This window comes from Chenopodium album, chromosome 9 (genome assembly GCF_948465745.1).
Source record: "Chenopodium album chromosome 9, dcCheAlbu1.1, whole genome shotgun sequence".
Lineage (NCBI taxonomy): Eukaryota > Viridiplantae > Streptophyta > Magnoliopsida > Caryophyllales > Amaranthaceae > Chenopodium > Chenopodium album.
Genome location: NC_137842.1, coordinates 31126370 through 31149656, shown reverse-complemented (window position 1 = coordinate 31149656; position 23287 = coordinate 31126370). Strand labels below are relative to the sequence as shown.

Genomic DNA, 23287 nt, shown 5'->3' with positions numbered 1-23287 from the left:
GGCTTCAAATGGAAGACACTAAGCATCCCAATCAATGTAAAGCCCGGGAAGAGACCACGAGAACGATCTTCTCCTGAAAAATAAAAGAAAACAAACAAATAAAGGGGAAAAAGGTTAAATAATCCAAGAAATACATGAAAATGGAAAATCTACTAAGGAAAATGCAAACTAAATAAATAAAGAGACAAATTAAGGAAAAGGGAATGAAAAGAGCTACAAAAGAGAATGAAATTCACCCTAAAAGGGATCAAATGAGTGCAATGTCACTCATCAAATTCCCCCAAGCTAAACTTTTGCTCGTCCTTGAGCAAAACCAAGAAAGCAAGAATAAGGATGAAAGACTTATTCAAATAATAAATGGAAAGACAAGAGATGAGAATACACACTAAGACTCATATCGTAGGAATCACGGTTGTTTTTAGCTACAACAAGCCCTTTAAACCCCTAAATCTCTCTAGAGGACAAGTGATGGTCTCGTAAGGGTTTCCTAAGAGGTTTACCCATAACTCTTTGAAGTAAAATGAGGCAAAATCATTAAAAGAAAGGAAGGTAAATAAAAATTTCAAACAAATAGCTCTTGACAAGGACTTTTGCAAATGATCAAATGCAAGTGAATAAACGCTTTTCTATATGATAGGGGTATGCATGATCCAAGATATCTAAGGTTCATTGAAGCATAAGATATGCTAAGCGTACATAACTAATGAGGCACAATCCACTTTCATCTCGACCAATCTAACTGCGTTCTCCTAATGGCTTCAAATCTACCTTTAGTGAACGTCTCAATGGTTCCTCGAAGGAACCGAAAAAGAAAGAAGTTTTAGGCTACTCGACATCTCGGCTATTACGTACCGCTCTATAAGCTTGACCTATATCTCCCTCCACCGACTAGTGACTCAACCACAAAGGTCAAAAGGTCTTGGAAAGGGTTGTAATGTAAAGGCGAGAAGGGTGAGGGTAGGCTAAAATTTTAAATTTGATGGTCTACCTAAGTCGTGAAGGAAAGATTGGCCAAATCTTAACACCAAAACAAAGTAATCAACAAACTAAAACACAACACCCCAAGCTTATTCAAATCTAAGAATCACAAACATAAGTATAAAAAGCATAACAACGCTTCCCCCAAGCCAAAATAAAGCATTGTCCTTAATGCGTAAAATCAAGAGAAGAAAATTTACTGTATGGAATATTTCAAGAATCCTACACTTAAGCCCCACTGGGATCATACACTTAAGCATGGTGGCGTCCAAAGGGAAGGAAGCTAGATTAAAAGAGTCGCCAACAAGTTAAAGGAACTTGTAAACCGGTCACAAGGTGAAGGTTACACCCCTTCACGATCCCTGAGATCGCTAACTCCATAGTGGTCTAGAACCATGACTGGATATTCAGGGATGAAGGTACAAATCCAACCTAAAACAGATTGAACCTGCCCTAAATATACGCCTCTACTTTATTTTTATCATATTCATGTGTAACATGCAAGCAATAGGTTAACCCTAAACCTATTTAATCTATGTTGGTTGAATATTAATGCACAAACAAGTCTATTATTGGCGATCACTTGAATTATAATCAAATTAGCCTAAACAAGATTATTAATTATCCTATTAAACGTGATTACGAGTACAACTTCTCTTTAAACGTGCCCAAAAGACGTGATCAAGCAATAACAATGACAATATATCAAGCAACATAACAACAATCATCATCATCATCATCATTATAATCTCAATAAAGCATAATAATATTAGCATGATCCTAGGCATGATACTAACAAGATTAATAACAAACCCTAGCATGTCACTACACAATAAAGATTAAAGATTTATCCCTAACATGATACTAACATGATAGAAGAAATAGGAAGTAACCTAAACATGATACTATAAAGTAATAAATAACATCAGAACATGATACTAAGAATTAACATAATCTAAGCATGATTTGTATATCAAAAGAATAACAAAGTAATTACTTACTTGGATGCCTCTTATCTCTTTCTAATAACAAAATACACATGTTAGTATCTTCAAGGAAAATAATAACTAAATTAAATTAAATTAAATTAAACATCTAAGGCGTAAGCAACTTCGAACTTGGCTAGGTGTATCTAGAACTTGTGAATGCGGAATTTTGTATTTTGTAAAAAGGTGTAGAAAGGCTTAGAAAGAGGGTAGAAAGAATAAGCTTCTAGCTTAAAAAGAGGGAAGAGAATAAAATTAGATGGTTGTTGATTCTGAATGAATGAAAGCAAGGAAATACGACCCCTATTTATAGAGACACTACAAGGAAAAAGCCTTTGGGCAACAAAAGAATTCATCGCCCAAGCCTCAATTTTTGTCGCCCAAAGCATTGTGCAACGACTAGGAAGTCGTCGTGGGCTCGTTTCCCAAGGGTCGACGCCCTTACAGTTTTTGACGACGACTTCATGTGGCGTTGCCCATATATAAGTTAGGGCGACGGTGACATGCGTTGCACATAATACTGTTTCGACTACGAGTTTTGATTTTGTTGCCTATAATAAGTACCTTTATGTGTGACGACTTTGTGTTTCGTCGCCCATAATTACTTTTGGGTGGCGATGTATATTGTTGCCCAATTTTCTTTTGGGCTACGAACGAGTGTTATTGTCACCAAAAAAGGCTGATTTGCAGTTTGTTAGAATATTATGGACAACAATATTATTGTCGCCCAAAACTATTTGGGGCAACGAACTGTCGTTTATGTTGCCCAAACATACAGTGTAGTGCCAAATATATAGATAGGGGCAACAATATTGTTGTCACCCAATGTGATTTTGGGCAACCAAATTAAATCTATGTTGCCCATATTGTCAATATAATGCTAATTTCAAATTCTAATTGGGGCAAAAATTGATATTTATTTTATTATCCTATCGTTCTTGTAACCGAATTTCTCCAACCTGTTTTACGTGACAAAATATATATTCACTTCACAATAATAATACTTGTACCCTTGTCCTGTATAATTACATTTCAAAGATAACTAATATGACAACTTTAAGAATTTTCATATGGCAATCATATTACAAATTAGTTGTTTCTCAAAACACAAGGAAAAAGCCTTTGGGAAAATACATTGGAAAATTATAAATGTAGTTAAACTCTATCTAATATTCATGATACCACTATTATATCCAAAATGCATAGGACATCCTCGATTTGTTAAGGAAAAACATCATGCTCCCTTGTTCCTGTAAGGTAATAAGACAAAAATAGGCATCAATACTTACAAAAAACATGTTACTACATTCCCATTAGTAGAGAGGAGTTCAAAGTTCCAAACAATGTATTTGGTTATCAAAACAAATTTCCCCAAATTTACAAATAAACAAAAGGAGCAAACTATCGGGAATAATGTATAATCATACCACCACCTCCATTATCCTACACAAGTTTCCCACCAACACACTCCCTATCATCACCATTAAAAACAATTCATAGTTTCATACAATTACCAACAACATATAGTCATATAATCATACTATATACTGTAACAGAATTTTAGAGACAGAATCAGTGCATAGTATTAGTAGGACTTGATTCAAGCCCGGAAAGAAAGAAGAATAATATTCCCTCATTTCCTCAAACATTTTTTAGCATATCTTCTCTTAGTTTGTTTTCACGTTCAATGGCTTCCTTATTCATTTGAGAAAATTCTGCTTTGAGCTCCTCATTTGATGCTCTAAGCTCTTCATTTGATGCACTAAGTGTGTGAACTTGAGTAGCGAGTTGAACCCTTTCCATATCATCTCCTTGGGCTCTAACTTTTGCAAGTGGTCGAGCTCCAAGACCAAGTCCTCTCACATATCCAGATTTAGGTTTTAACACTTTCATATAAGCATCTTTTACACTGAGTGTGTCTTCACCATGTTCTGCAATTTCAGTTTCATGAAATCTTTTGAGTTCTTCATAGTTCTTTTCAGCATTTGGCTCCCAAGTAGTAGTCCCATCCTTTTTCTAATGCCTATTCAATTAAATAACCCCAAAACATTACTGCATTATCAGGAATTTTCTAATGGAACACAAGCAATATACAAATTAAAGCAGTTAGTTTTATGCTAATTTCAGTCCTAATATAAGCACATATCAAGTATCAAGTGGTCAAACAACAAAGACTGAATGTCCTTTCGAGTCTAAATAAAGAAAAGAAGTCAAACAACCACATATTAGGAAGAGATCATGAAGTAAATAAAGTACTTAAAGCTTAAAACACATGTTGTCAAAAGATTCTAAACTCAAAAGAGTGCTTCATTATCTGATAAATTCAACATTCTGAAGGACCTAATCCTGTGCAAAAAGTTAGTCATCCCCCCTTTCTGTCAATTATTTTCATGGTAAATAATTATCTATTTCTCAATCTGATTCCTAATGTAGCTGTGAAAACACATTATAAAATATTAATAAAAAAAAGTAAAAAATAAGGCCATCAAATTATACAGTAATGAGTGTGTAGGGGTCAATAAGAAGAGATTGTTTCAAATCCTGTTTGAGTATCCCAAGACAATGCCCAAACACAAGCATAAACCAAGTTATGATTGACACAGATACACTTTGGCAGAAATATAATACAAACTAAAATCTGGACTCAGAAATTAAAAGATTATAAAATAAGGTCTAACCTCTTGATCACTTTTCTAATGGAACACAAACAATATACAAAGTAGTTGGTTTTATGCTAATTTAAGTCCTAATTTCAGTCCTGATATAATACAAATGCATAGTGAAATAAAGTCATCAGTTGTATAAAAATATCAGACTTGTTGCCAAGGGGTGGAAAATCAATATGCATCACCAGGTATTAAAACAGTATACAAAGCAGTTGGCTTTATGCTAATTTCAGTCCTAATTTCAGTCCTGATATAATACAAATGCATAGTGAAATAAAGTCATCAGTTGTATAAAAATATCAGACTTGTTGCCAAGGGGTGGAAAATCAATATGCATCACCAGGTATTAAAACAATATACAAAGCAGTTGGTTTTATGCTAATTTCAGTCCTAATTTCAGTCCTGATATAATACAAATGCATAGTGAAATAAAGTCATTAGTTGTATAAAAATATCACACTTGTTGCCAAGGGGTGGAAAATCAGTATGCATCACCAGGTATTACAACAATCCTTAAAAAAAATGTTCATTGCGCTCTGTTAAAAAATAATTGAATAAACATACTTTTTGGTCTTCTCATATAATCTCACATAGATGGGATCTTGTTGTTGTTGTACTTCAGCCTGTTCGGATGGCTCTTCATCTTGAGTGGAGACATTTGGTGGCTCATTAAGCTGCATATGAAAAAATAAATGAATATCCAAATGAATAATGTTTAATTAATATAGTTTTGTAATTGAAAAGCCAAAAAAGCACACCAGATCAAAGAATATTCGTGCTGTAGACTTTGCTCCATTGGCCGGTGTTCTAGTCAACTTTAGTTTATTTGCAGTGTTTACTTTGCTAATGGCCTATAAGTTGAACAAGTTAGTCAATGTAACATAATAGCAACGATATTGAATAAATTAGAAATTAATTGTATCAAAAGGTGTAGCACGTTACCATCCAAAAAGGGGGGGGGGGGGGGGGGGGGCACATTATCTCTTGTTTTGGGGAACTCCAATACTCATAAACTAACCAATCCCTTTGTGTCGGATCAATAGTTGGAGGTCTATTGTCTCTAGCCTCTGCCTTAGTTTTACCTCTATAGTATTTTTCCTTTAGTCTAAATCTCCAATGCCTATATAGGATAGAGCATTGAAAGCTCAATGCATCAATCTCGTCCGCACCACCAACCATTTCAGGTAAATAGTATTTTCCCTAGTAAATCATCATTTAAAATAAAGCACACAAAACAAATAGTTAGTAAACTTATCTAATAATATAAAACTTTAACAATTATGTTATATAAAACTCTAACTCACCAAAATCTTGTCATACAAACTTTGCTTTGTAGAAGAATCCATTTTAGCCCAATTTCTGCCAACAAAATAAATAAAAATCATCAATCACATAGATGTGCTCATTAAAACATGTATGTTAGATAAGTGAAATTAATTTTAGAAAGCTTAGACATACAATGCATCTAAAGGACAAAACTCTTCGACCCAATTGCTACAATCGCATATGAACTCATTTGCCTTTTCACCAACCACACGTCGAAGCTCATCCATGAAAGTTATTGTAATTTTTTCGTCTGGATTTTGTGTCCTTTTAGAAGCATATTTTAAGCCCCTGGTAGGACCACGCCTCTTACGATCTGGAAATTTTTTTCGAAGCTCAGCTTGGTCAATCCTTCGCTGCTCACGAGAAGTCAACCTTGGTGGTGGTTGTTGAATCTCATTTTCTTGTTGATTTTTCTCCGATGATGTTGGTATGATTGACATTTTCCTACAAAAAATTCATGTCAAATGTATTCAACGTAAATAAATTAATTCTAGAAGAAATCATTTGAATAAGAAAAGACAGGTAATTAAAAATTAGTATGCTTACCAGTTTTGATAATATATTTAACTACGATATAAATATGTATACATATATTTAAATAAACAAACACTACAACAAATCATCACTTGTGCCACGAATTATGCCACGGGAATTCAAAATTCGTGGCATAATTTCATGTAGCCACGGGAAAAATAAAATGAGATACAAAACCTAAATAAGTAGAATTATTTATGCCACGGGTATTTATTTTCCCGTGGCAAACATACCACTTGTGCCATGAGTAGCACTTTTTCTCGTGACAAAGTTTACATTTGTGCCACGAATAGATCTTTTCCCGTGGCAAACTTTACAATTGTGTGACGAGTAGTATTTTCATGTGACAAACAATACACTAGTGCAATAGGTAATAATTTTCCAGTGACAAATATACATTTATGCCATGGGATTTGCTACCCCCAAAAAATTTTGTATCCGGATTTGCTCATGTAACAAAAAAGGAGTAAATTATAGCATATTATAACTTTTCTAATTTTATATATACATTTTTTGAGGGGAATTATATATATACATGCATGACAATTAAATTAGATACAATTAATTAGCCATGTTTCTTCTGTTTTCTTTACTTTTAAACTTGATTTTTTAAACAAAAAAAAAGAAGATATTTGAAATACCATAAGCACTAATTGATACAACGTAGATTATTAAATATAATACAAATTAGAGGTTGAATCGAATATATTTATATACGTAAAATATTTTTAATACATGCTTAAAATTTCTTTATAGATATGCTTTGTTTTTTTTCCTACGTACTAAGTTACTAACGCAAACAAGTGTATGTATAACACTAGAGATCACTAATTGAAAATTTCAAAACACACATTTTAATACTAATTCAGATTAGTTTGCTTTCACAAAATTTGTTCGCTCTTTGTGAATTATTTTGATACAATAGTTTTTATATCTTGTCCAATTTCTTTTATAACTGGTAAACACAAAATCCATTAACAGCTCCCCATTTGCATAAATATCTGTTTTGTTGTGGCTCAAGTAGTTACTTGTTAGAAACGCATCAATAAAAGATTTATTAGAGATTTGCCTGTTTAAGGAGAGCAGTAAACATTAGTAGTTCGGTACTCCGTAGAAAACACATATTTTAGACCAAAAAAAAAAACTCTTAAGAAAAGGCTCCGTTTTTATTAAAGGGTAATGTTATATGCAGCTCTTAGGGCTGTATATATGCAATTAATATACTTCCTTTTTTAGTACTACCTCCGTTACAGGTTATGTGCAACGATTTGACATAAAGTAGAGAAGGAAAATGTCTAATTGTTACACATAACCTGTAATAGAGGTAGTATTAAGTTGGGAATTTATCGACAATTCACGATTAAATCGGTGTAATAAATATTTATTAATTGTCAATTCTTTTCATTTTTAGCTTCTTATATGCAGCCCTAAGGATGCATATACTAGGGCGGTAAAACTAATTTAACTCCGTTTTTTTTTAAAAAAAAAAAAAAAACAAAAAAAACTGGAGTGCTAAAACTAAAACTCACTTTGCTTTTCACACTATTCAATTGAATACACAATCAATAAACCAATAATCTACTTCCATCTTCTATTCTCCTTGATGCCGACTCTTCTATTGTCGCTGCCTTCAGTTCGCCGCTTGTCAAGATCATCCGTGATCACCCTTAAAGGCGACGAGTCCCCTTCCTTCATCACTCCTCCTTTATCCTTCTGGCCACAGGTCAGGGGGTAGGCCACTGCTCCAAGGGTTTGCTCCTCCTTCGAGGGTTTGGGCGACTAGCGTCATTGTCTCACTGAAGGGAATTTCGGCCCTCATTCACGGTTATTATATCTTCCACTTTCTCTCTGATTTTTATACAATTTTTTTGAAAATATTTTTTATTTAATTTTTATTAATATTGATGACGATTATTGTTGAGCAACGAAGAAGAGGCTTGATTTTTCACTCTACTTTGATTGTTGTTGTTATTAAAGTTTAACTGAAATGGTTAATGACTCAAATTACGTAGTGGTGTAAAATTCGGTTTAAATTCTAATTGTTGCTGTTATAGTAGTTATCTTGCTAGATTTATAATTTTTAATTGAAATTAGACAATTGTGCAATATTGAGTTGAAATTTGTTGCAGCACTTTTGTCAATTACTTGGAATCAACTTTGTTATTGTGGGCAGTTTCAAAAATTAAAAAGCTTTCGTCTAAAATTTGATTACATGAATCGATTGCAAAAGGAAAAGCAGAGAATGAAAAATCTAGTTATTAATAATGAATTGAAATAGGACAGAAGCCTCATCATCTTAGAACAAACAAGATATATGCTACAGCTCTCTGAAGTCATATTTTGTACTTACCCTGGCTATTGGGTGCATTGTGTAATTTACTTGTATGTATTTTGGTCATTGCCTTTATATGTGCTTATGTAGTTGGTTTGCTGAAATTTCAGATTTGTAGTTGCTGGTGAGAAGTACTTAGAAGCATTGGTTATCCTTGAGTCATGATCAGGTCTACTTTATTGAACACCAACTTATAATTTTATTATTCAATTGTTTGCCGAGAGTGTAGTCCATATCTAAATGATGTTATGCTTCTCTAGTCAAAGATATCTAAATGATTAGGCCTCACAATCTCACAATAAACTTATGAAGCTTTTTCTATTTGGGGATGATATTATGATTCTATTATTTTGAGAATTAGAAGCTTAGGTGCCATACTTACTACTTCTTCCTATGAGTATCTTAAAGTTTGATCAAATCTATTATATATGAAAATTCCTTCTTCCTATGAGTATCTTAAAGTTTGATCAAATCTATTATATATGAAAATTCCTTCTTCCTATGAGTATCTTGAATAATTATTCTATTGAACGTGGGAGTTAAATCAAATCTCATTAATTATACGGAGTATTATTTATGATTGATAGGTTGTATAATACGAATAAGTTATTAACTAATTTTAGCAGTTTATACAAAAGCCATTTGATCAAACTCGGGAGCTGCCCATTACAGACAATCATATACATCTATGCATGGTTAACCTTTTATCATTTTGTTTTTGTACCTATTGAAATATTTGAATTTCTCCAAATAAGACTATGTGAGAATGTGAGGCCTAATCATATCTAAATGATGTTCTGCTTCTCTATTTAAAGATATACTACTATTAATTCTGCTGCTGTTTTGTTTGGGATCTAATTTCTTCTTAGACAAACTAGCTTTGAGTCCATCTCACTTGCTGAGTGAATTTTCGGAACTCTATCAACGGAGAGTAAGCTCGGAAGCTTTAGCTCCAAATCCACATTTGTTTCATTATTATCTAGAAGTTTTGAAGCTTTAACTCTCAAGAGTATTGCATATGAGTTGTTAGTATGATTGTCTTTATTAATTTCTACTCCCCTCTAGGTTTCTAAGTGTATTTTACCTCCACACTACAGGGCCGAAATACAAATTGATTGGAGCATGCCTTACAAGTGTTGAAATTATAGGTATCATCAAAGAAGTTGTGAATTTGATAATGTTTAACTGGACCTACAAGGTTACTTTTTTGTATTCCATCTCCATCATATCTTTTCTCACTAGAGTAGCTCCTAGTTTCTCATATAATATATTTTCATTAATCTTTTGACTAACTTGAGTTGCTTGTACAATTAGGAAGTGTTGACTTTGTTCTTCTTTGGTTCTCAAATTTAAAATTACAATCTAGGCATAGACTAGTGAACCACCTAATACAAAACCGCTTACATGGTACCCTCATTCCATGTATGCTAGCTCTTGTTATCATAAAAAGTTACATGCTTTCATCCTCATAGCTTGAAAAGTTACATGCTTACTAGCTCTACCTTTTGTTGTGTTTTTGCTGTTAATTTTTTCTTATGTTTCGATAAATTTGTGAGTTTTGGTGTAATTTTTCTAGGTTAATATATCTGTGTATATTGTATGTAGTTTTGAGCTGAAATTAGGTGGTTTTTTGTTAAATTTTCAGGGTTTTAATATTTTTAGGGCTGCTATTTTCTTAGCATTTTCTTGGTGTTTTTCTCTGAAATATCCTGCACTGTAACAGAATTGTGCTCGGTTTCAAAGTGCTCGGTTTCACAGTGCTCAATATACTCTAATGCTCTATCTATTTTTGATAACAAAATTTTAGGAATACAGATTAAAATGCATGATTTGTGTATTTCTTTTCAATATGTAGCTTTAGTTTTGGCTCTTATAATTGTGTAGTCAATGCTAGTCCAACCAGTCTACTTTGGACTTTCTTTCTTAGTGTACTATATGATCACATTGGCTCATACTTATTTTCGTATATGTAGATTTCCTTCTTTTAAATTTTATTAAGCTAAATTTTAGAATCATAATGACAGATTCTCAAAAAGAAGAAAGCGGTTGCTGGCTGAAATTGAAGAAGTTTGTGTTATGTAGTGCGTTGGTCGGAGAAAGCCTAGTGTTTTAGACGCTCCAGAGCTTGACACTCTTGTAGTTAGACGCTGTTGCAGCTACCACTTTGTTGATTGTTGGTGTTCTAATTATAAAGTATTCCAATAGACTAATTGTATTTTTTTGGGATGAAAACTTGAAAAGTGTAAAATTACAGGTTATTAATGAAAATATCTAAGTTTTATGTATATATATGTTTTGTATCTGTGGATTAAATTGCGTGAAAAAAATTGCAAATTACAATATATTAGCCACTATAGTATTTGTGACAAACAAGCTTATTAGCAACCGTAATATTTGTGGCAAACAAGCTTATTAGCCACAATAAATTGTGTGTCAATAATGTCTATTAGCCACGGTTGAATTTGTGGCAAATAATTTGTTAGCCACATTAATACTCGTGGCAAGTGAATTTGTTTGCCACGTTGATTCCCATGGCACAAAAATTAAAATTTGCCACGACATCAATTTTCCCGTGGCAAATTTCTAGCCACAGCCTCTTGTGCCACGGGAATTAATTTTAAAATTCCCGTGGCTAAATTACATAGCAACGGGAATTTTAAACTTGTGCCACGATTTTACTCGTGGCACAAAGGTCAATTTGTTGTAGTGAAAAGACAAATATATCAGCACTAACACTCTAATCATGCATATTATTAATCAATTTATAGTGAATAATGAAAAACAATAAATAAAAAAAAAAGCAATAAGGAGTTGTTTAGATAGTTTCAACTTATATAGTTTCTTCCCTCTTAGGGCTTTGCTTAAAAAAAAAAAAAAAAAAACAAAAACTTGTTTAGATAGTATTAACTATATAAATGAAATTACTTAATCTTCATATTTATGAATTGTGATGCCTTCCTGCTTCCAATCAACTCTTCAATCACTGTAAAGCAGCCATAATGATACTAATTAATCATTAAAATAATAATTGTATAGAAAAAAAATTTTACTTACTAGTATATATATCTTATAAATTAATACCAGTTTTAATGCACCAACTAAGTTATTCAGTATAACTATCACTTTCATATTCATCGTCTTTAAGATCGCCATCAAGCGCATGCAAAGTAGATTCCATATCAGAGTGCTCCTCCTCCTCCTCCTCTTCCTCCTCATTAATAAAATCATTTCCTTGGTTGATGTCAGCGTGTACAACTTCAAATTCAACATCAATTCTAACTAAATTAATGTCTTCATCATCTCTATCTTCGTAGTTAGTTACAGGTGGTGCCACATGATCCCACAATGATTCATTTTCATAAGTATCTTCATCATTAGGGAAATCAAAGAAGTTTCGTGGATTTGCCTTGATTACATATCTCCAATTTGGTTCATTATGAGCGGGTACATAGAAAACTTGCTCAATTTGAGAAGCTAAAGCAAATGACTCATTAGTTTTTAACTTTCGAGTAACATTGATGATCACTGCTTCTAAATTGTCTTTTTTAATCCCTCTCCCCAAACTAAACACATCAAACCACTTGCATTTAAACAGAACAACTTTGGGACTTGTTCGATTTTTTAAGACACCATACTCTAGCATAATAACCTCCTCTAAAATCCCATAAAAAAGAATTTTCCACTTTCATCATCGTCTTTCACAACTACACCACTATTTTGAGTTTTACGATTTCTTTGCCTTTTTTTGGAGTGAAATCTAAACCCATTAATGACATATCCATCAAAAGTCACAACACGTTTCATAGGTCCTCGTGCTAAATACAATAACTCTTCTATAATCCGGTTCATCCCCAACTTTCCAAAGCTTAACAATCTGTTATTCACATGTAATAAGACAACAATAAAGAAAAGGAGAAAAAATATAATAGGAAAAAAGAAGTATGCGCTTACTTACCCTATTTTTAAACCACTTGCAAAAGTCAATATTTGGAAGACTCCTATCATTTTCATACTCACTAACCATAGAAATTAAAGTATTAATTAGTCTACTATATATATTTTTTTTAATATTTTTTTTACATCACTTGAAATAACTTACTCTAGAAAAGGTTGTGCTTCATCACAAATATTTAGAACATATAATTGAGCTTCGCTCCATTCTTCAAAATTCAATTGCTTTAGATTTGTCTTCCCTAAAGACTTGCCCATTATAGAGAAAACAGACATGCTATGGGGTTGTTGATGGTTAATGTCGTCATTTCGATCTGGACGGTTAAATTGTGTCTCAATCTTAGACATATATCTAGAGAAAAATGTCAGACATTCCATTTCAATGTACCCATTAGAAATTGAAGCTTCGGGGTGAGCTTTGTTTCGAATATATGATTTAAATGTCCTCATTGCCCTTAAAAAAAGTATTGTTATAATGTATGTATTTATATATGTAGGTAATTAAAAACTACCATTACGAGTTACTTACCTTCAAAGCGATACATCCACCGATAATGCACAGGGCTAGCCATCCTAGCTTCAGTGGCTAAGTGCATTGGAAGATGTATCATCACATCAAAAAATGCAGGAACAAATATACGTTCTAACTTGCACAAGGTAACTGCAATGTTTGATTCCATTTGCTTTAAGTCGGAAACCTTCAAAGTTTTTAAGCATAATTGCTTAAAATATGAACTGAGCTCCCTTAAAGGTTCCAAAACCTTCTCATCTATGACACCCTTAAAGGCAGGCGTGAGCAAATCTTGCATGAAAACATGGTAATCATGAGTTTTCTTTCCCATGATCTTTCCATCTTGCAAAGAAGTACACCGCGATATATTTGAAGCATAAGCATCTGGAAAAGCCAGTTTAGACATAAAGGTAACTATTTTCCTCCGTTCATTCAAAGTTAGGTTGTAAGATGCTGGAGGGATTTTCCACTTTTTATCTCCTAAAGATGTTGCACGTAGCTGACTATGCATCTTCATACTATTTAAATCCAATCGAGCATTTAAGGTGTCTTTGTTCTTTCCTGATAAATCAAGTAGTATTCCTAATATGCTTTCACATACATTTTTTTCAGTATGCATAACATCTAAGTTATGTAGCACTAAAAGATGCCTTCAATATGGCAATTGAAAGAAACAACTTTCCTTCTTCCACTGATGCACGATGTACTGTTCGCCTTTTTTCGTTTTTTAGTAACACCTTTTCCAAACTCCACATTTGAATAGCCACTTAATTGTTCTAAAACATCATGTCCTGTAAGTGGAGTAGGAGGAGGACCCCGTTCGACTTTCCCACCAAATGCACTCCTATTACGTCTCCATTTGTGATCTGGCTCTAAAAACACTCGATTATCCATATAACAATATTTGCGCCCATGTTTTAACCAAAATGATTGTGTATCTTTATGACAATTAGGACATGCAAGTTTCCCTTTAGTGCTCCAACCAGAAAGATTAGCATAAGCTGGAAAGTCACTAATAGTCCACATCAACACTGCTCGCATATTAAAAGTGTGCTTGGTATGAGCATCAAAAGTTTTCTCTCCTATCTCCCACAATTTTGTAAGTTCATCAATTAAAGGTTGCAAAAAAACATCTATATCATTCCCCGGAGATTTAGGACCAGGAATTAGCAAAGATAAGATCATGTTGTCACTTTTCATGCACATCCAAGGAGGTAAATTATATGGCACTAACATCACTGGCCAAATGTTATATCTGCTGCTCATGATGTTAGCCCCGGGATTAAATCCATCACTTGCTAAACCCAAGCGTATATTACGAGCATCAGCGGCAAATTCTTGATATAGGTTATCCAATGACTTCCATGCTTCTGAATCAGCTGGGTTCCTCATTACCTCATCATTTGGGCGTTCATCCTTATGCCATCGCATATGCATTGCTAATTTTGAGGACACAAACATTCTTTGCAACCTTGGAATAAGAGGAAAATGACATAAAACTAATTGAGGAATTCGAGTTTTTTTTTCTAGCAACACCTTCGTCACCTTCATCCCCTGAAGATACATCACTACCTTGCACAACTTTATCCTTCCATCTAGGAGCCAAGCATTTAGGTCACTTTTCTTCATTGGCAAACTCCTTTCAAAACAAAATGCAATGGTTTACAAAAGGATCAATCTTTATATAATCTAATCCTAATGCTTTTATATATTTTTTTTATTCATAAGAATTTGCTGGAAACTTTTTATCATCATTAAATGCCCTATGAAATGCACTCAATAACATTGAAATAGACTTATCACTCCACTTGTTACTAACTTTGATGTGTAGTAATGTGACAAGAAACTCCAATCTCTTAAATGTCTTGCACCCTGGATACAACTCGGACTCTATATCTTCAAGTAACGTCATGAACTCCTTATTAGGGGTTTCATTATTAAAACTACTAGAACCAAACTCCATGGTGTTACCACTATCTATGGGAACTTTAGAAGTTGTAGTATTATTATTCCATGCATTTGTTGCATCAAAAACCAAAGAAGCCATGTCATCAAAAGGCATTTCATCCTCTTCATCGTCTGAGACCTCTATTGTGTTCTCATCATTTTCATTATTACCATCTTGTTTATCATTTTCTCCATGACTCACCCATGGGTTATAACTATTGTCTATACCATATACTAGTAAGTGACATTGCATAGTTTCTGATCTTGGGCCATCATTAATCGACAGTTCAAATACGGACATTTTAATAATGTACTGTCATTTTTTTCTTTAAAAGCATATTCTAAAAACTCATCAACCCCTTCTCTATACTCTGGTTTTTGCCTATCCTTTATACCATTGTGGTTCATCCAAGTTCGATCTCTATTCATTCTTGAAATGAAAATAAAAGAAAAACTTTAACAAATTGAATGTAAGAAAATTAAATGGTAAAGTACACAGCTAATCCATTATATGATTATGTCACATAAGTGTTATGGATCACCATAGTCCGATCCCCTAACTGAATTATTACCCATGTTTATCCAAACAATCAAATTAAAATTAATGAAAGCTTTTGAAACTGAATTAATGAAAAGCCTAAAAGGACATTTGTGGGGCACCATATATCCAAATTATACCTTTGCTAACCTTTTAAAAGGGGGATAAAAATCAATAGAAACAATTGCGACCAAAAAATTCACCGAATTCTGGTTTTAAAATCAATGAAAGTTTTGTAATTCAATACATCATGATTAATCTACAAAACCAATAATACAAGGATAATTCACAGAAATTATAAATTAAAAACAATAATTCAAGAGATAACAAATAATTAGTAACTACATAAAACCTTCATCTACTTGTATTCGTATATATTGATCAAAATAATATACTAAATTTCATAAATAATGAACAAAGCTTGTAGTACGTGCAATAGTAGGAAGATAGCTACTTGATATGATTATGCATGCTAATAATAAAACTTGCATAAATTAATGCACTATGGTGGAAAGTATTATATTCTTTATAAAACAAGGCATATTCCTTCTAGAGACCCAAGACTTCAGAGCCAAAAGCATATATATATATATATATATATATATATATATATATATATATATATATATATATATATACTTTTCCTGATGATATGTTTGTAATATCGTACTTTTAATTTGTTGGCTTTCCCTGCCTCTCTTAGTTCATCTTTCTGGGGTTTATTCAGAATGTTGTTTAAATCAAAGTTTTAACTTGCTTTGCATTTTTTTTTGTCTGTTTATTAGTCTACATTTGAGTGCCCCTGGTTTGTCCTCCCTTTTGTAATTTCCTATCATTAATTCTTCTTAAGAATTCTCTCTATACTGGGTGAAACTTGTGAAAGGCAGTGAAATTGTTTGGCTTTTATGGTGCTAATACAGTAGTTTGTCATTTTTAGTAATCAGGGAATAACTAAGATTATGTATTGCACCAATTGCTTCATATGAACTTCAAGAAATAATGAACAAATTACAACTACGTTATACAAAGCAACTACTACTATTACATCACATTTATACGAATTAAATTACTCTATTTTAGCCCAACCATACAAAACACCCACAACTATAAAGAGTATACAAAAACCAAAAATTCATCCTCTTCAACCGAAAAAAAATCAAAATTAAACACTAAAAAAATGGAGCAACAAATATATTAGAGCTTTTAAAGGGAAGATCAAGCGACAAATTTTGTTTAAATAATAATATCACAAGTTATTTAATTGATTTAATTGGGTATTGAATGAATTTTTTGATTGAAAATTTTGGGTTTTTTGGTTGAAAGAGAGGAGAACGAAATGCATAAAAGAGTGAGGATGGTTGAATGAAGTGGAATTTAGCAACCAATGAAGGGTCTTCAGGACAATCAAACTCAGGTTATATAGCATCTCCGTCGATAAGACATGATCAAGTCATTATCAGATCAGTTTATGAGCGTTTAAATTTATACTTCAAAATTTATAGTTCCCTAAATTATATTTCAGATTAGTTTTCGTTAATTGAGTTAAGTTGGTTCAAATTCAATCAGATTCATTCATACCAAAGCCAATGCCAGTCACTACAAGTTCACATCATAATCAAACTTTGGATAAGATTCTAATCAAGTTCGAATCAATCCAATTTCCAAAATTCAAACACAAATCCAATTCAATTTCACAAATCAAACAAAAAAAAAAACCTAAAAACTAAGAATTTATATAAATTCGGACTCCAATTCTCCAACCAACAATAAAAGAAAAAATCCAATCATAAACATTCAACTCATAAACAATTATTCAAAACCCTAAATTGAATCACAAAATCTAAGAAATCATGAGATTCCGACAAACCTGAGCAACAGCAGAGTAAGGGGTGATGTAATTGAAAGAGGATTGAACAGCGCCGGAATCACCGGAACTAAGGGCGATTTGAACGAATTTCCTCTGAAGATCGAAGGTGGAATCCGCGAGAGAGGATGGGTAACCAACCTGCTGCCTCTCTGCCGTCAATGCCTCAACCTTAAACTCGAAGTCACCGCTGTTGATTGCTTAGGATGGGTAACCAACTTGCTGCCTCCCTGCCGTCAATGCCTCAACCTTAAACACGCAGTCACCGCTGTTGATTTCTTTGAATTTGAACCGCCCGTGTCCCCTAAGAGACGCCTAAATGGTCTCTTAGGATGTGCGACACCTGTCACTCAGATATCACCTCTGAAATGGCGACCTTCAAAGGCCTAAACTTTTGAGGCGCCGCAAAAGAGCGTGCCCTAATCCCTACGTCATCAAACCTTAGGGAGGGCACACTTCCCCAAAAGACCCTATAAATAGGGACAATCCCCTCATTTATGGGGCAGGTAATCAATCAACCTAGGACATCACATCAACAATTATTACAGAGCTGTCGTTCTCAAGAAATAGAATGCACAATACCCGAGCTTGGAATCCGAGCAAATAGCTTTATTTCCGTACGTTTTAATTTGAATACAGTACTAACTTAATCTTTGGAGGCGGACCACCGACCATTCGCCGGTCCGTTTGTTTTGCAGGTATAGCCGACCTTGTGGAATCTAGTCTAGAGTTGAAACTCTCCTGAGGGACACGAAAAACCCCGAAACATCTATGTTGGTTGAATATTAATGCACAAATAAAACTATTATTGGCGATCACTTGATTATAGTCAAATTAACCCTAAACAAGATTATTAATTATCTTATTAAGCGTGATTACAAGTAAAAATTCCCTTTAAATATGCATAAAAGGTGTGATCAAGCAATAACAATAAATATCAAGCAACATAATGTTAATCATAAATAATAATAATAATAATCATGACAATAATCATAACAATCATGTTAAAGCATAAAATTAAAAGCACGATCCTAGGCATGATACTAACAAGATTAATAACAAACCTAACATGTCATTAAACAACAAAAATACAAACTTTAACCCTAACATGATACTAACATGATATTAGGAATGAAAAGAGGAAGTATTCTTGTAATCATAATTGATGTTAGGAATTTTTAGTTGTTACCCTAAACATGATACTAAGAAGCAATAAAAGATCCTAACATGACACTAGGAATCAAAATAACAATCTAAGCATGATTTCTATATCATAATATCAATTAAACAATTAAAGCACTTACTTGGATGCCTCGTACCTCTTTTTAATAACAAAATACACACGTTAGTAACTTCAAGGAAAATAATAAATCAAGACAATTAAATTAAATAATTGAAATAGAGAATTTAGAAAGTTTAGATTAGATTTGGGACCAAACCATCAGAAATATCAAACCTTTCTCGTCTAGGGCGAATGCAACTTCGAACATGGCTAGGTGTGTCTGGTACTAATGTATGAGGAATTGTGTTTGTAAAAGGCTAGGCTTAGAAAAGAGAGAATCAAGAAATTCTTGATGAGAGTTGATGATTTAAAAAGGGGAGATATGACCTCTATTTTTAGAAAAAAAAAAAAAGAAAGTCGAAGAATAAGAAAAGAATCCGAATTCGAATAAAATAAAACTCGATGGATAGCAGTTTTTGCGGATTATGTTTTTATCATATCTTTTGATCCAGAAGTCCAAATAAGTAATATAATATGTCGTTGGAAAGACCTTGAAGTCTAATTTCCTACCCAATTTAGAGTAGTTGTTTACTAGGAATTGGGTGAAACTTGTATGATTGATTAATGAGATAGAGTTAAGAATGCCCATTGATAATAGAGAAGATCTCCAACACAATTGTCACCATTAAATCTTCAATCTCTCAATCACCATTAGAATTCCTCACTTTTTCTCTCTAAAATCTACTCCTAAACTAACCCTAAAACTAGAGAGAGAAGCTCTTAACTAAGCTAAGAATATGATCAAAATCTAAAATAGAACTTACTTGCAAAAATTGGGTTCAAAAGGGTATTTATAAGTGGCGTAAAACGAAGAAGATTGAAGCCGAAACCTGCAGAGGAGCGCCCGCGCAGCAACTGTGCGGGCGCGTCTGCGCAAGGTGGCTGTGCGCGCACGAAGCAGGGCAGCGCGCCCACGCTCTTCTGGGTTTCTTCAGATCTTCTCGCAGCTTCGTGCATTCGCTAAGGTCGCACGATTATGATGATGATGAATAGAAAGAGAGGTAGTCCCAAAAGCACTTGATCGTGGATTCAACACCCCATATTCATGAGAGCACGACTTGAGGGCACAAGAGCTAGAACTTGGAGAATCCACTTCCTTGCATCTTGAGCTTTCCGATTGCCATGAGCTTGCTCCTAAGGCTTCCTCTACCTTAGTAAATCACCAATATCAAGACCCGAACCTCGTACACTATCTACAACAACAAAAACAGAGCAAATAATGGAGAAAAGACTAGAAAAACCATATAAATGCACAAAACCTACAAAATAAGAGAGGAAATGTAATACTAAGACAAAAAGCATAAACTAGGCATTTATTAAGCATGAAAGCCATGAAAAGAGGAAGAAAACAACCTAAAATGCTCATCAAATGGGTGCCATTTATTACACCCATCAATATTCCATTCATATCTTTTTTATTATAGCTTGGATTTAATATTATAATATATGATTGGAAAGATAATTTCAAGATCTATTGAAACATATGAGATTTCGATAAAGATTATGAGGAAAAAAAATAATATCTGACTATCTTTGAACATATTTAAATTTGAATAGAATTAGAATTAAAAAAAAGGAAAGTTTTTTTATGAAAGGAAAGTTTTTATTTAACTCAAATTCTTTAATCTTATCTTTTCAAAAAGGATAATTAAGATATTTTAAAAACATATAGATGCTTCTAATTAATCCTAATTATTTTAGGAATAGGATTAGACCTTTGGACCCTCCACATGATCATTGGGCCGTAGGTAAAAACCGGTTTGGGGCCAGTTTAGTATTTTGGCCATAACTTCCCCATTATTCATCAAAATTGGGCTTATAATGTACCGTTGGAAAGATCTTTTCAAGCCCCATCCAACTAGACCATTATTAGACCCATATAATGGAAAAACTAAACAGGAATGCACGTTTTTCATAATAGGGTAAGAAAAGAAATATGTTCAAAAACAGAAAGAAGAGATATTTTAATAAAAACATCCTCATCACTAAACTTTTCACACTTTCTCTATGTTCGATAATCAAATGACGTGAAAGGTATTCATCACTGGGTTTGGTTTTTCCGGAGACACATTTGGGTGTCTACAGAGGCCCCCATTTTGACTGAGTTTGGAGAAACTTATGTTTTGAAAATAAAAGTCAAAGTATCGATAGGGACGGAGAATGATTCAGAACGTTCTGCGATCTTAAATCATTCTTGTAACGCCGATACCTGCAAACTAGCGTTAGTTAAACAGATAAGAAAGTTAAGAAACGCGTATCTTGCACTGTCGAGAACATGTGTGTGAAGGTAACCGATTGTTGCATTTGTTATTGTGACAACCTTCCACAAGCTAGGGAATGGCATCGAAGATAACTTCTCTTGAAATCACCACCAACTGTTTGTGACAACCCTCCACAAGCTAGGGAACGCCTTCGATAAATGCTGCTACATCTCGAGCCTTTTTCTTGAATCATATTGACAACCTACCCAATCATAGCAAAAGTCGTCGAAGACCGCCTCATCACGAACCGCTCTTCTCAAATCTTGGTTACAACCTCCACAATCATAGCGAATGTCGTCGAATACCGCCCATCTCGTGCTATCTTCTCAAATCTTGGTGACAACCTCCACAATCTTAGTGAATGCTATCGAAGATCGCCCATCTCGTGCTATGTTCTCAAATCTTAGTGACAACCTCCACAATCTTAGCGAATGCTGTCAAAGATAACTTCACTTGAAGTTATCCTCAGTTGTTGTGATAATATTCCAAAGAAAATTACCAAAGAACAACGCTTGTTGATCCCTAATGCTACTTGAACTTTGATGTTGCAATTTTTTGCTGTAATTTCCGTGGTGCCAATACATCGGCGCATTTTTGCTGTTTGTGAACCATTATGTCGGTGCTTTTTACTGCTTGTGAACCATTATGTCGGCGCCTTTGCTATGAGCCAATGTTTAGGCTCTTTAAGCTAAGTGAGACGATATTTTATCAGGTCGATCATTTTATGTGATTGTAATCGAGCCGATTACTAAATCATGTCAAATTGCTTAGAGGGGCTAACTAGCATACAAGGAATCAAGAAATTTCTGCACTAGGTCCTGTAAGGAATATTTCAAGCATTATCCATAGCTTGAACCCCAATTTGATAAGACACTTAAGCATGGTGGCGTCAAAAGGGAAAGAAGATAGAGCAAAAGAGTCTCCAACAAGATTTAGGAACTTGTAAACCGTTCACGAGGTGAAGGTTACACCCCTTAACGATCCAGGATATCGTCAACTCCAAAAGGTCTGGAACCATGACGGGTAGTTCGGGGATGAAGGTACAAATCTAACCTAAAAGAGATTGAACATGCCCTAATAATAGGCCCCTATTTTATTCTGATCGTATTCAAGTGCGCTTTCTTACTAACATGCAATCAATAGGTTTACCCTAAACCTGTTTATCTATGTTGGTTGAATATTAATGCACAAATAAATCTATTATTGGTGATCACTTAAATTATAATGAAATTACCCCTAACAAGATTATTAATTATCTCATTAAGCGTGATTACAAGTACCAAATTCTCTTTAAATATGCATAAAAGGTGTGATCAAGCAATAACAATAAATATCAAGCAAAATAATAATAATCATCATAACAATAATAATAATAATAATAATAATAATAATAATAATAATAATAATAATAATAATAATAATAATAATAATAATGATAATAATAATAATAATAATAATAATAATAATAATAATAATAATAATAATAATAATAATAATAATAATAATAATAATAATAATAATAATAATTTTGGGTGTCTATTCAGCGGGTGATGTTCGGCTTTATGCTTTCCTTGCATCGCGTCTGCAGTCTTCTGGTCTTCAGGCTACGCTTCTTCGCCATTCTGGTATTGTTGGTCCGGGACCGGCCTTCGATGGTGCTCTTAGTCTTTTTAACAGCGCTGCGGAGACCGACCTTTTGAGTAACCCTAGTGAGATCGCTGCCCCCAAACTCATGAAAAAGTTGGCAGATATATATTTCACGAAGGTCACTGCATCTGCGGATTCCACTTTCTCCTTAACTCCGCGTCAGGTAGCCTTATGGAAGTCCCAACAGGGGGATCACTCTTCGGCCTGGTTGCGGACGGTCCCGATATCGGGTTTGGGTCAGACTATGAATGGTAAGACTTACCGTAGTGTTCTTTGCTACCGGTTAGGTGTTCCTTTGTTCTCCGTTTCAACACCGTGTTCTGCTTGCTCTAGGGTTTTTGACGGGGATATTTATGGGGATCATGCAGTGTCTTGTGCTGGGATGGTGGGTATTAAACATCGGCACAATGTTGTTCGTGACACCCTTGTTGATATTTGTATTCGGTCTGGAATCTCTGCTCGAA

At 33.8% G+C, this 23287-nt stretch overlaps 3 long non-coding RNA genes across 3 annotated transcripts; 1 reads left to right on the top strand and 2 right to left on the bottom strand.

The window, feature by feature from the left end:
- Window positions 1-2995: 2995 nt before the first annotated feature.
- On the bottom strand, window positions 2996-5555 carry LOC145559704 (uncharacterized). The gene is made up of 3 exons (XR_014092885.1): window positions 5389-5555; window positions 5195-5304; window positions 2996-3987 (listed from the first exon to the last, which is right to left on the bottom strand). It is a non-coding gene; the product is annotated as an uncharacterized LOC145559704 (long non-coding RNA).
- Window positions 5556-5617: 62 nt separating this feature from the next.
- LOC145559703 (uncharacterized) lies at window positions 5618-18077 on the bottom strand. Its single transcript, XR_014092884.1, has 3 exons — window positions 17637-18077; window positions 6089-6400; window positions 5618-5989 (listed from the first exon to the last, which is right to left on the bottom strand). It is a non-coding gene; the product is annotated as an uncharacterized LOC145559703 (long non-coding RNA).
- Window positions 8122-11044, top strand: LOC145559702 (uncharacterized). The gene is made up of 3 exons (XR_014092883.1): window positions 8122-8314; window positions 8933-8991; window positions 10847-11044. It is a non-coding gene; the product is annotated as an uncharacterized LOC145559702 (long non-coding RNA).
- Window positions 18078-23287: the final 5210 nt, after the last annotated feature.